The sequence below is a fragment of the Colletes latitarsis genome, chromosome 10 (genome assembly GCF_051014445.1).
Source record: "Colletes latitarsis isolate SP2378_abdomen chromosome 10, iyColLati1, whole genome shotgun sequence".
NCBI classification, from domain to species: Eukaryota; Metazoa; Arthropoda; class Insecta; order Hymenoptera; family Colletidae; genus Colletes; species Colletes latitarsis.
The window spans coordinates 20,523,375-20,538,295 of NC_135143.1; the positions used below are offsets into that span (position 1 = coordinate 20,523,375).

At 43.4% G+C, this 14,921-nt stretch overlaps 2 protein-coding genes across 14 annotated transcripts in view; one reads left to right on the top strand and one right to left on the bottom strand.

The window, feature by feature from the left end:
- The window catches only part of LOC143346908 (3-hydroxyisobutyrate dehydrogenase, mitochondrial), a 35,057-nt gene extending 22,286 nt beyond the window's left edge, over positions 1-12,771 (bottom strand). The window contains exon 1 of the mRNA XM_076775595.1: positions 12,767-12,771. The gene's annotated coding sequence lies outside the window, so the exon portion shown is untranslated. The remainder of the gene's footprint in view (positions 1-12,766) is intronic.
- The window catches only part of LOC143346900 (bromodomain adjacent to zinc finger domain protein 2B), a 229,815-nt gene continuing 219,927 nt past the window's right edge, over positions 5,034-14,921 (top strand). For all 13 annotated transcript variants that reach the window (XM_076775533.1, XM_076775540.1, XM_076775542.1 and 10 more), the window contains exon 1: positions 5,034-5,994. The gene's annotated coding sequence lies outside the window, so the exon portion shown is untranslated. The remainder of the gene's footprint in view (positions 5,995-14,921) is intronic.

Here is a 14,921-nt window from a genome sequence, read left to right on the forward strand (position 1 = left end):
CGTGCGTGGTGTTAATAGTGGTGGACAACTATTTTAGGTCCCATGGCATACACGTAGATACACGCTTGTTCGTTCTATATACTTCTGTTATGTACACGATACTGCTTTCGTTTAAAAAAAAAAAACTAAAAAAAGACGAAATGATGGAGCTAAGAAAAAGCGACAGGTAGGTTCCTAGCCGAAAACTGCGAGCAGAGATTAGGGGCCTGGTCTGGACATCACGCAGGAGCTATTACGAGAACATTATCTCGCAGGTGTCTGTGGAACGCGCGAGCACGAGCGTGCGAGGACAGAAATTCACGTATGTGGTCGGTAAACGGAGAGCGTTCGTTAGGCTTTCACGAGTCAAGCTAGATAGCCACGGGCATTGCGTACGATCTCCAGCCGCGTATCGCATCCACTCGGACGACGTGCCATTTTTCCCTTCCTCTCGTTTCCCTCGCCCTGATCTCCCGCCCGATTCTTCCCTCCCCGCTATCCCTTCCAGAGCCTTTCGATCCAGGAATCCCCCTTTTCCCTTTCGCCCTCGCGACGTGTCTCCCGCTCCACCCTTTCCTTTTCTTCTTTCTTTACGCGTCGTGGTTCGCGAGGTACGCGACCGAACGAGCTCGAAACTCCTCTCTTTCTCTGGATGGGAAACGACTGTCCTCCGATGCTTTCGAGCCGGCGCAACGACGACGCCGAAGACGACAAAATGCGAGCACTCCGGCTGCACCGATGGGAAGAGCGAGGGACTTTCTTCGCGGCGCGTAACGATTCTCTTGATTCGGTAATTCCCCCGCGCACGGTAACGATGCGGCGCGGGCTATTCGAATACTTTATTCCTCTTGTCATCGACGCGATCGATCTTTGCGATATTCCGCAGTCGCGTTCGCTTCGTTTATGCATCTGGGCAGAAAATATTGTTACGAAACGGGTCGAAATGATTCAAAATAATCGCACAATTATTCGCAAACACAGAAAGGTAAATAAAATATAAAAGATTTCTCTATGCTTTCTATTTTTCACTGTACATACGTAACTTTTTACATCATCGTAACTCATTTGACAAAATACGTTTTCGAAGAGTGTGTACTGATAGGAAAGATGAAGATATTATTATTAAGAATTATATGAAAACGCGATAGAATGTTGGAGAGGTTAGGTAATTGATTTCACGGTTATTGTCCAATGTTACAAGATCGCTCGAATGAAATGCGACATTAATGTTGGTGCATCCTCCGAGTGGTATTCCACGAGTTCAGACCGGTTTTATAATGAGCTAATACAGGAGCAATTTGTTTCTAATTGAAAGTTCCGATCGACGATCCAGTAGCTAGCACATTTTTCTGAACTTTATTTTCATCTGATGTCTCTTTCGCCGAAGCTGATGTTTCCACGTTAAACTTTAATCGATGTTTAAAGCAAGGTACTTAGCGTTATCAGATCCTGGTATAGTTGCTCCTTCAGCTCGAAATCTACTAATGCGATTTCTGTATCCTTTATTCGAAATGTTAACCACTGCTAAACTTTAGAAATGTTACTATAATTCGGGAAAAAATATAGAGTCCATGTTTCCCTAAAGAGGTTTCAAACGACTAATTGTTGGTTAAATTCTTTTAAGGAATATATAAAGAGGTTGAAAAATACTGATTCAAGTTATTCTTGGAGGCGTTCGGAAGATTTTCATTTCCTGCCACCACGAGTCGCATATTAATAACGTAACGAATATTAATAATTAAATAAGTACGCGGTCGACAATTTATTGCACGCGAGGCGACGATAACAGAGAATTCGTAAGTAGGTAATTGCTAATTAACGTAAATCTAATGTCCGGTGCGATATGTTTTACGCGTGTGCTGTCGGTCGGGAAATAATTAATGTAATTCGAACGGTGGTTCGTTGAGATTTACGCTGTTTATTATCATCGCGAGCAAGTTCCTCCCGTGTCTGCTTAGAATTACGCCGTGCTATGGCGTTTCCATCGACGCCGAGCATTGGAAAGTCGCGTTTTAACGGATATTGGCAACACGGAGCGACCCGAAAGGAACGGGGCTTCTCTTTCCTCGTGTAAGAAACGAGCGTCCGCCGATGGCACCGAGTCGGCGCATCACGAACGACGACGACAAAGTGCGAGCAGTTGTAATGAGTTTCCACGAAGTCCTTCTATTTCCATGATTACATCGAAAGACACGGATGAATTCGTTGCACGCGTTGGTTTTTGTTCGTTTCATGCTTTGCATCCGTCGCGAGATGTAAATAAGGAAATTGTGACGCAACGAAACTAATTACGCGTTGTGATACCAGGTGTAGAAATGTACAGGATGTTTCATAATACGTGATACACGCTTCAGCGATGGACAGGGGACATAGAAACGGGAAAAATTCACGCAAACGTTGGTTACAGTCATATTTGGAGACTGAAAAAGCTTGTACATGTCGCCTCTCCATCACTGAAGCGTCTATCACACGTTATGCAGCACCATGTACGATAGTATGCGATACAGGAAGAGACTAAGAATGTCGGTGATTCGGTAGAATATAAATTGATCATCAGATAACAGCTACTGCATGATTATTCAACGATCCGGATGCAGCATTCTATTTGGCGAGAATTCGACTGCGTCGTGTCGACTACTGCGTGGATCGAAGAACGTCCTGAAAAATCCCACCAATGGTGGGCCTCGGCTTAGCGTTCTCGATGCTATTTGCGTCGTTACGGTTCAACTATGACATCGCGTAAACGAAAGCCAATTTTAATTACATTTTAACGCGGTAGATTCTTCTCTGTTGCATTCTAAAAGCAGAAACGGGATCGATACAGTTTCGGTGATACTGTTATCCGAATGCTCTATGCTCTTCTACACGAACGTTCCACCAGCGTGTAATATATTGGGTAATTTCGTAACTTCGTGCCTGAATTTAAAGCAATATTTCAAACGTATTATTGAATATTATGGAAAACTGTAGTCTTGTACTTTTGAGACCTAATAATTGTAAGTATATGCCCAATGATAGTTACTTAGAACGAAAGTGATTAATAATAGTTGGATGTGTGTTCGAAATCTTATGGATCAAATAATACTTCCGGACCAAGTAGCCGTTATATCGAACTAAAACTTTCTTTCTATTGCAGGCTCATTCGAACTGGTCTTATTGGCAGGAAATCAAATAAAATTCAATAATGTCATTTATAATAGAATTATATCGAGCTCTTTTCACGATGTCATAACAGAAGAAAGATGTAAATATTAAATATCAAAGTTACTTCCCGTCTTAATGCTGCAAATTAATTGCGCTGGCAAGACGGACTCCTCGAGGAAACAACTCGAAGAGGAAAGAACCGAGAACAGGTTCTCACAGTTGGTTCGTTCATACGCTAAAATCGAAACCGAAGTTCGAAGACACCCATTAGAAACCTAGGATTCCTCTTCCGGCGTTCGCGCACAAGAGCATCGCAAGCGAAAGCGAAATCGGCAGTAACGTAACTTTTAATATATGCTCGACGCCGACTCTCGAGAAATGCAGATTTCGAAGATAATTCGCTTTTCCTTCTGCACGGCGTAGAAAGCGACATCGTAACACATTACGGAAACTTTGTCTCAAAACGGTGCTACGGTACCCATAGTATTACTAATCGATTGGATAAAAGCGTACAAGTTGCTCGAACTTGATCCAATTACAAACATAGAATTTAATGATCATCGTTCGTATCCTTAGACCTTGTAGTGTTATTAGAAATAATAAAAATCGCAAACTCTTGTCTGTACTTCATCTTGTCCTCCTTGAAGTTCCCTGATTCTATATTTATTAATGACACTGTCACAGTGTTTAAAGATAGCACGTGTCTATTATTTGCTGGCGACTTAAAACTATTTAGGAGAGCAACTTCTCAATTCGATTCAAAACATTGCTGAGTCACTGGAAATTTAAATAGTATATTTAAACAGACAAGACAGAAATTAATAAACTTTGTCAAGGATCTTATAACGTAGCAAAAGTTAAGTAGAAAAATCACTTAGAACGTCATTTGGTTCGTCGCAGAGAAAATAAGAAATTGTTTGGAAAGGGGATTTATGAAGCTACGGTAAATAAAATTAATTAATAGAACTGTAGTTATTGTAGAAACGCGTACAACATGTTTGCAAACATATACAGGGTTACCCAAATTGAGTGTCACATCTTTCAACAGATGGGACTGCTAAATGATTTGATTGTTCTTTATTATATTTCACACACGTCATATTGTGCAACAACGTATAAACATTGTTAAAAATTATTATAAGTCCCCAAGATCATGCGATCTAACTCGGTTAGACTTCTTCCTATGTGGTTTTTTAAAAAGTGAAGTTTATGTCAATAAATCATAAACGATTAACGAGCTAAAAACCAATATTATAGGCGCCATTAATGAAATGGAACCCCAATTATGTAATAGTGTAATAGAAAATTGGAATGACATTGTGTTCCACGATTAATGTCATGAAGTGGACTTTATATTAAAATAAAGAAACTTGAAATATTTCAAATGGTTTGTGTTTTATTTCAATTTAAAGATGTGACATACAATTTGGATAACCCTATATGTATAAACCTTTACGTGCACCGTTGGATCTACAGAGATGAATAAATAAAGAATGTTTGTACGGTCGAAGTGTTCGGAAACAAATAATATGGAGAAGATGTAGGAGACCCGAAAGCGTCCGGCATGCGATTATCGAAACTTACCCCTTGCGGTCGTATCGCGTACATCGTGTCCTGGTAGAATGCAGGGTGCAGCGAGCGACGCATCCAGCATTGTGAGTGCCGTTGTGTAAATCGAGGGACACCCGTTAGACGGTGTAGTAAGGGGAGGCGGGCCAGGTGGTCCGTCGGTGCGAATATCCATTATAGATTCGGCGGAGTGTAGCTGTCGTACGATCCTACTCATTTCCCGTGTATTCGTGCGGCGTATTTCTGGCATCGACGAGGGAGCGGGGTTCCCATCGTGTTGGTAAGATTCGCGCGCGCGTCGGCGGAGAGGCGGGTTAGTTCATGAGGGCGCCTGTGTCGGCGCTCGCGGCGCCACCGGTTCATACCGCCATCGGCGCCCGCGACGTACGGACGTGGATAGACGCGATCACGGTTCTCGTTTGGGCGGACAACGTGAAAAAATAGAGAGAAACGTAACGCGAACGCGTATACGCGGGCACGTACGTGAAACGCGATCGTACCGCTAGCCGGAAGCGTGAAAACGCCGGTCGTAAGCCACGGGTGTTCCGGAAACCGTGATTCCGTTAGCGGTGTGAAAACAGTGCGACGACATCGGAGTGGAGAAATACGGGAGGAGAGCATCGATTGTCCTTTGTGTGATCGTCGTTACGGCTTCTCGGTTCCTCGGGACGCCGCCGCGACGTGTCGTGCCGGGGCTTGAACCAGCGAAGAATCTCGTCGTGTCTTCGAGGCCCGATCGCCAACGTCGTGTTTATACCTGCGCGTCCCTCTCACAAAGTGCGGCCCGAAGGTCTCGTCGAAGGTCTCTCGCTTCGTGCCTGGGAGACAGACGCGGAATGATATTTCGTCGAATCGGAGGTGTGCAGCCAAGCTCGTTAGGCGCGACGTGACACGCGAGAGCGAAGCATTTCGATACGTTAGGTAAGAAGCCACGACGTGTATGCATCCGGGGGCTTGAAAAAGCCACGCTTCGAACCGCCCGGTCTAATTATTCCACAGTGAAACAGTTCCGCGATAGTTTTGCCTCCAACCCGCCCCCCTCCGTAAGTGCGAAAACAGAAAAATATATATATCGGATCCTTGGGGATTCGAGGTTGTGACACGGTTGTGCTTCGGTGGATAAAGAAATCGCGATAGATCGTAAATCGATAGGCGAGACGCCGATCGAGGTACACAGTCGCTGGGTGTTCGTTTCGATGCGACCACCGGTATTGTGTTTATCTATTCCACGTACGATCTAAAAAGAAGAAAAGTGCAAGATAAGTTAGGTGCAGCTGGACGAACAAGGAGTGAATTCGTTAGGTAAGTCCCATCGATAACTGCATTTACCATAAATTTCAACTAACGGTAAACATCGTATCTTTCGGTTCGAATACCTGCGCACCTAATCCGTTTCGAGCTCTCCATTGTCTCGTCGATCGAGCCCGAAACATTCGACGACTCTCTATGTATTTTCACTATGGCAATGCTATTTTATTCTTACTGCACAATCTCGACCGAATGGTTACGATTTCGCGTAACAAACGAAAGGTGACTAACCTTTTTGTTACGGATGGACGGTGTTTATGTCGGTCATTTGTTAATTTCGTCCGCGTTCGATCAGAGGGCATTCTCTCGCCAGCTCGTCGAAGCGAGGTCCGCGCGAACGACCGGGAGGAATACGTGGGTCTTCTCGGGTCGGTTATCGTCGAAACCGTGTTAACGCTTAAGAACATCGGTGACGCAATTTTCGTGCAGGTGCAATTACGCGGCGGCGATCGCGCTCGGGCACGTCAGCAAAATCGAGAGCCGTCGTAACGGGTCTTCTTTGGTTTCGCGAGCGCGAACGCCGCCGTTTTACCGTTAACGACCTAAATCGACGGCGAGCGAGGAACAAGATGCGCGCTCTTTCGCGTGTTCCGAGAGCACTTCTCGCGTCGAGTGCGCCTGGAGAGGAGGACGCCGAGACGCGCGTACCGACTTCGCAGTTGGCAGAGGTCTTTTCGACCGTTTCATTCGATGACTTCAGAGTCGCCTAAAGAACCGTCCGATAGGACGCGACTGCCGATGATCTATCATTCCGAGAGTGTGCGTTCGCGAGAACGCGGAACGCGTTCTAATAGCGTCGCCGCCGCGAATGCAACCAGACATTGGCGTAGAAACTCTAATTCGATGATTTACCGTGAAATTTCGTTCCTTTACAACGCGCCTTTTGTCACCTCTACGAAATATACGCTGTCGGTTTGTTAAATACGCGCTGTTATAACAGACCGTTGCGAGAAAAATGCTTCTTTCGATGAAGGTGTTTGGTAACGACAGATTTTCTTTTGAAACCGATCGTCGGGGCACGTGTAAAATTATGACAACGGCCTTCCGAATACGTGTATGAACGGTTGGAAGTCTGAAGACTTAATATCTGAAATTTTGTTTTGTTGTTCGTTTATTTTCTTTACTTTATATTTTGCCGAGGTGATCATTACTGATTTCAAATTGAATGTACATTTATTTTTCGAGCGAAACGTTACTCTTACAATTTTTTGTAAGTTTGAGTTTAGATGGCGAGGAGACAAGCAGTTAGAAAGTAGTAAATTACGAGTACCCAAGATTGTGGGAAAATTGAAACAAATATTCGCGTTTTTCTCGTCGAGCGCATATTTGCTAAAAAAAAAAATCTGCTAAATATGGTTTATAAATGTTTTCATTGGTTGATGCTAGAACCTGCTATATGATGAATATGGAAATTTATGCGGATTCGCAACCAGAGGTTCCATATCAAACTTTATTCAACAAATTCTGCATCGCTACACAGAAGTGGTGAAACCATAACAATGGATAACAGGTTCATCGATATATGTAGAGATTTCTAAGAAAACGTTCGATTGACACAAATTGATGATAGCAAAAACAAAAGACTTCCTTCAATTTTTTAAAGACAGACACACGATATGTTATCAACATTATGATAATTATGAGAGGATTATAGTTTGAAGAGTAACATTCCCATTTTACTTTCAATGAGTGTATCGTTACGAATACCTAAATATAATTTATTGCGTTGGCTGCTATGATTGGTCACTGATGACCAACGTTTCAAGCTCGTAATGTTTCTTCTTTAACATTATCATATTCGACTATGGGATATTTTTATATTTCACACTACAATTATAAAAAAATCAACGATACTCCTCAACATGGAAAACGTATTAATATTCTATGTTTATAATAGTATGTACGTGTATTTTCCTTTCCCCAATTTTTCAAATTATCCTCGACTATCGTGTGATAAAATTTGAAGAAAAAAGCGCGCGAAATATCTATGCATTTAAATGCGAGTTTGGGTCTCACAGGCCCAAAGCAACCATTGAAGTCTATCTGGGGTCGAAGAAGGATTGATTTGATCGTACCATATTGCATTTTATTTTCACGTTAAATTGATCGTAATATATTGCATTTTGTTTTCCAAAATTCAGCTGAAAATTCGCCAGTATTTCAGAAGTGTTTTCAACGAAACGAAATACATCGTGCAACGAGATTGTTCCAAAGAATCGAATATCGAATGTACATACATACGTACCTTTATCGGTGATAGGTAACCGTGTGTTATGAAGGGGAAGGGGGGGTGGAGGAGTGGGGGATCGGTCAAGCGATAACGCAACGGAAGCACGTACAACGATAGTCTCTCGTTCGGCCACGCTCGCGTTCTGGTTTTCCAACGAAATTGCGGGGTCTGCGCCGTAATCTCGACTCCGTTGCAGCTTACATCGATGACAAATAGATCGATAACATTCGAGAAACAGTTATCCCAGCGGCTGGGCTCGCGATTGGATTTTCACGCAGCGGCGATGCTTTATTTCCGCATTTCGTTTCGACGATTCACGGCCCTCCGAGCGTGACGTTCCCGCGGATACTTCTTCGTTCTGTTCGTTTACGTGCCACCAGATATACGAACAATCGTTTAAACAATCTACGAAACAAAAGGAAACGAAGAATATTTTTTTTTATATCGAGGCATATTTACGTTGGGTTATAGAACAGCCATTTTTATAAAAACGAAGTGTCCACGACGTTAGGGGGAAAAGAAGGGTGTCTTCGCTGGGTTAATATTACTTTTTATATCAAAATATCGTTTCGAATATCCTTAGAATTAACTGCGACACTCTTATGATCAATTTATTTGTAGATTCTATTGATTTTGGAAGTTATATTAGAAGATTACACGACTTTTCATAGCGTGCGTTCTTCAGGTTGAAATATTCTGAACTTTTTTCCTTAATTCGATCGTCGATAAGGAGTGAATTCCAGGAGTCCGATTCCACTGAGATATTTTGGTACTTTTTAAAATAATATTTTTTGATCAAAAGACTTCAGCTAACTGGACCTAGAACCCCATTGATTTACAAAAATATTAATTCATCCTGTGTAAATTACAAAAGACTTGTTATTCAGAAATGGATTTAAAAGGAACGTTTAAACGGAACTTTTTCTTAACGGATCGGTGGGATTCAGCCTTAATGTATGAATATTTTTCGAGGTTTGATTTAACTGTTCTTTCCAAGAATCGGGGGTTGAGCAACTATCGTCTCGATCGTAAAAACTTTAGCGTTGCATGTTCGGACGATAACTGTCGTGTGTGAACGAGGGGAAAACAAAGAGGGCGTATCTTCCGTGCTGGATCGATCGTCTTACGAAATCGAAACGTGACTAATCGCGGAAGACGACACTGTCGACGCTCGCGCATGACGAAACGTTTTCCCTCGCGTTGATCGCTTGTTTAAGGCCCCGCGGGCCCGTAAAAATGGCGGTGGGGCTCGGTGCACGGAAATTGCGGAAAAACCTGGAGAAAGCAATGGGATCCAGCGAATGTAAACGATGCGTTAACCCTTCCACGGCGATGAATCTCGTGACTAACCGGCGTAATCCGCGTGGCGCAATTAGCATACATGAATAAAGAATCTATGAATCCTTTAAGTCAACTAACCAAACGCGTCGTGAATGAATACGTATTTATAACTTGGCTCGCGGATCGACGGAACTTCTCGAGAGTCTGGGACGGATTCGAGAAGCGTTCCGTTGCTCGAGGCTCTGCCAACGTTTTCTAATGCACTTTATCGACGTACCGGTTGCGATTGTCGAAGGCGAACGTCAGACATTTCACGAAGGAAGGGCGGAAATTTCACTCGAACGAACACATTTTCGAGAAAATGAAATTAAATTTGAGGATTCATAATTAGTCGACCTCACGAATATCTTTTAAAAATTTCCTGAAGGCGCAAAGAAATTTTATTCCATATCTTCCACTTAATTTTCTCGCTTTATTCTGTTTATACTGATTGCTGGGGACAATTCGCGCGGAAGCTAGATCGATGCTACGTTTGCAACCGTGAAGTCATTCGTAGATCAGGCTATATTTTACCTTCTTGTGCAATTACCCTATAGATCATGGTTTTGCGTGAAATTTATTTTGATCCACCGCGGAGGAAAATTGGATTTTCTTTCGAGGGAGACGCGGACCGCGTGTACGAAGACCGATATTTATAGAGGAACCGTCGCGTAGCGAGAACTATAATAGGAGACACGCGTGGCAATAAATTGCGAAACGCGGAGTATAAATTTTTCGAGTTGTTGCGTTTCCACGGTTATCGAGATCGCTCTCGATGAAAATCGGTGGCAACGGTAGAGAATAAATTTTCGTACCGGTGCCACGACCTGAAATTTCTCAATCTTTCTAAATCATCGAACGCTTAGAACAATCGTACGATACCTTTTAATAAACGTTTCGAACCTGACGTAATAATTATGCAAACGAATAATTACTGTTTTATAATTCAAAAATAAATAGCAACGATGGCGCTAAAGGAGCGTAGGTTAGAAATATGCAAAATGCAACGATTTTAGACGGTTTGATCGCCAGTGTGTTATCGCGGAACACTTGTTCAAATGCACGGAACAGAGTTTGGGAAGCGCCGACTTGTAAACCTTTTACCGCTTTCGACGAATTGCGCGTCGTTATGCTGACCTTATTTCATCGTGCGGCTAGTAGTCTATTCAAAACAGGGCTTAACGTTTCTAACGAATACCCACCGCGCTCCGATCGCAGTTTCCTCGAACAACAACTAGACACGGAAGTTCCTGGGCTCGCGGTTTCGGATCTCGCCTGCTCGGTAAAATCGATTCACTTCCTCGGCGTAAAAAGCATCGTTTACCGCGAACAACTTAAAGAGGAGCCCCCGCGCATCCAATCGGTGGAATTCGTTGCACCGATAAAAAGGGAAGAAAGAAAAGGGGCCGAGTCGACGGGGGTAATTTGGCATTTCGGAACGAATAGGGCTCTTTACCGTTTTTATTTTATACCCGAGAAATAATCGCGTCGAAATGAAAATTGATAGAAATACGTGCGATGTTATTTAATTCTATATTATTCTACAGAAACAATTTCTTAGGGTTGTTTTCTTTAATTCGAAATAATGAAATGAATTCAAATATTAGAGTATTTCTATTTCTTTCACTTGCACTCATTTAAACTAAAAATCTGGTATTTGAGGATCGACTATCGCTGATTTAGAATCCTTATTTTCTACAAATAATCGCATCGAAATGAAAACCAGTAGAAATATATCTTCCAGAATGTAGTTTAACTAGATATGTATTATTATTTCGAAACGATCGTGGTATTGTAACAGCGTCGAGCGTAGCAAAACGTCCGCGCTAAAAGGGGTTTCGAAAATTAGGTCACAAGCGAAATCCTATAACCGTCAAATTAAACAACATACAACGAAACTGTTGAACGTTTATTAGCTCGCAATGAACATAGAATAACGAAATAAACTCTCCCAAAATTCCATTCGAATACGTAAATAGATTTTCCCATAGGAACGTTTTTATCGGTTCGGTTTTGCTCCTCGTAGATCCGATCGTCGGAATTCCTGCCAGTCGATAAAACAGGAAAGAAAGGGGGACCCGGTCGAGCGAGTCGAGCTCGGAACGCAGGTATCCGAGCATAATTTTCTATCATTCTACGACGCCCCGTAAATTGATCGGAGGTTACGTCGAGCGTATTTCGTTATAGGAGGGAAAAGGACTTGGTACACGCCTGGAACGATTCTCAGCCACTTATTACCCAGGGTTTCGTTCGCTCGTGCTCGGTCACGCAACGCGCCGCGCCGGTATCGTGAGATTCGCCGCGAAACGAGCTCGTTCTCGAAAGGCAGGGACTCCGATGTCGTTCGTGTCCGTTCGCATTTTCGATGAAAATCGATCGTCTGCTCGAGGGAGAGAAGAACAAAAAAAAAAGAAGAAAAATCGTTGGAACGTTCGCGCGTCGCTCGTACGGAGACGTTACGTGCCCGCGCGACCTTTCCCCCGGAGCCTTCTCGGGTTCCCGGGGGCAGAAAAGAGCACCCTCTCCTCGCCTCTGTCCGCAGTCCGCCTCCTTTTCGTCCTGACTCGAACGTGCCCCTCTTTTTCTCCCGACATCCCCTTTCTTTTTATCCGCCTCGAGCCTTTTCTCGCGCTCTCCTTTTCGCTCCAACGCTCGACGAACCACGGGGCGAGTTCCCGAAATAATCGTGCGTATCGATCCCCACGCGGGGCGCGCAGGGTGAATTTATTCTCGTGCCAACGGGGAGAGCGACTCGTACAAGCTCGACTCGTTACTTAATCGCTCCGCGTTAGGAACGAAGAAGGGTATAACCGCCGCGGAATTTTACGGTGACGCTGAATTTTTGACGGCCATTTGCCAACAAATTCTATCCGTTGTTTCTAGTTTTAAATACCCGTCGATGTTTCTTTCCTTTGAAAAGCATATGCTGTCAAAATTCTTTACGATCGACCCTTTAAATGCCCCGTGAATTTGAAGAAATCCGCCCCTACGTTGGTCGATAATATCAGTCCAAGAATTTGGAACGAGTAAAAAGGATGTAATTGGTTACTATTCAAAATGAGGAACGCTAAGACCAGAATCTCACGTGTATTTTATTTCAACAATTTGTAATACAGAACTTTCTCTTCTTTTCCTTTACAACCCCGAAAGTACGCATTGGTCGAAAGCTTGATTCGATCTTAAAACTGCGCGAAAACGCGAAGAACGTGTCCCCATCGAAATAAGAAGGTAGAAAAAATTTTCAAATGCGCCCCTGCGTGATGGAACCGCGTCAGCCATAATGCCCCCTTCGACTACGATGTGCTAAAATGGCGCGAGACGATCGTTAGGAAAAATATTCGGTGTAATTACGCGGGATCGTAACAACACGAGCGGCGACCGCTTATCGAGCGACCAAATGTGGGATAAGACACGTGCGACGTGGTTGGTAATGGTTAGGTTGGCGAGCTTCAATCCTTATTTCGGACGACCAGTTTCGACCCCTGTTTCCATCAAACATTCATCCCTCCTCTCGTTTCGACTGGATCGAGTAATCGTCGATTTTTCAATCAAACAAAGTCAACGTAACTCGTTGGGCAACTTCGTGAGTGCCGCAGAGAAATGGACGGGTAGGCCTCGTGTTAAACCCTTCTTGGGGACGGACATTTTGGAGCAGGATGGTCACAGAGAACCGGGAGGGTTTCCGAACAGATGGCGGCGAAACGATGTGTATCTGAGAATTATATTACACGATCTGTGAAGCTAATTTTCGTTCGACTTCTGCAGAGAATATTTTGGAGTGATCATTAGGTTTTAGGGAATTTTAATTATTTAAATGGCTGTAGCACAACATTTTTTAGAAGTAGCGAATTAAATTTTTCTAAATATACTATTATCGTTTTCCTAATTGTAAGCTCTAAAATTTTGAAAGTAAAGTTTATTTAGTGATTTATTTACATGTCTTAGTGTTTATTTTATAGAAAGCTCTTTCCAAATATACTCTACATTGTCCATTTGCAACTTGTCCTAATGTAAAACAAAATGGTAGCCATATTTGACCTAAAGAATCCAAGTTTTAAAGCGAAGTTAATCAACTATGATTTATATTGAATTCTTCTGTTGATTTTATAGAAAGCTCTTTCCAAATATACTCTACATCGTTCATTTGCAACTTGTCCAAGTGTAAAACAAAATGGTAGCCATAGTTTACCCAAAGAATCCAAGTTTTAAAGCAAAGTTAATCAATTATAATTTATATTGAATTCTTTTGTTGATTTTATAGAGTGCTTATTCCAAACATACTGTACGTCGTTCATTTGCAACTTGTCCAAGTGTAAAACAAAATGGTAGAATCCAAGATTGGAGCAGCTGTGTTTCACTTGTTAGCGAAGCAGTAAATCGTACAAATTTTCATCCCCGATAAGAATTTCGCGAATACCACGGTTGAATACGGGGTGGAATCGGGATTCCGCGTTATTTTTTCCCCATTGGCGGCGCGGTAACAGGCCAGTCGCTCGTTTTTCAGCACGGTTTTTTCGCGGACACCGGAGGGAGAACCCTCGCGCGTTTTTTCGCGGGACATTGTTCTCACAGCACGCGTTTTGTCCGCATGTCAGCCATCACGGGGCATTGTATTCATTGTTTAGAGACCGTTCAGGAGCGCTGCGGCAAGAAGACGGAGAAGGGCGCTTCGTGGTGGCTCCGAAGGAAAGGAAAACTCGCCGTTCGCCGGTGTTATAGACAACGGGGCTTTCTTTCTTTTTTCTCGTCCCCTAGCCTTTGCTGGTCGCCCCCCCCCCCCCCACCTCCCTTCGCGTCCCTTTCGCTTGACGAGACTTGCACGAAATCGCGTGTCGTTCCCGTACCCGCGTAGAAATGTCGCCTCCTCCTGATCGCGACGTTCCGTGATCGCAGCTGCGACGACCCTCGTCGTTCCTGCTTCGTGGTTCCACCGACTCCGCGTTGAAAATTCGATTTCTCTGTGAACGAGTCAGCAAGAAACCGGGCTGCCACGCGAGGACGAAGTCGAATAACTGATTTATCGGAAAAGAGCGAGGAATCGAAGACGACAGTGCCGGGGGAAAGATGTTCAACCGATTCCGGTTGCTATTCTTCGAGGAATCGAAGATAGAAATATGGATAGGTATTCATCCAAGTTCAGTTGCATCGAGAGATAATCGAAATTTCGTTCAATAAGAGGATTCTCGAAGGAAGATAAAAGCATCAAAAAGGGTTCATCCAAGACCAGATGAAGGTGTTTATTTAAGTCCAGTCGCGTAAAGTGAAAAGTGGAATAACTAATTCGATGAAATTGAAGGCGCGTTCATCTCAGTTGCTCGGAGCGAGATACTTCTATGAGAAATCGAAGATGGAAGCACGGAGAGAAGGTGTT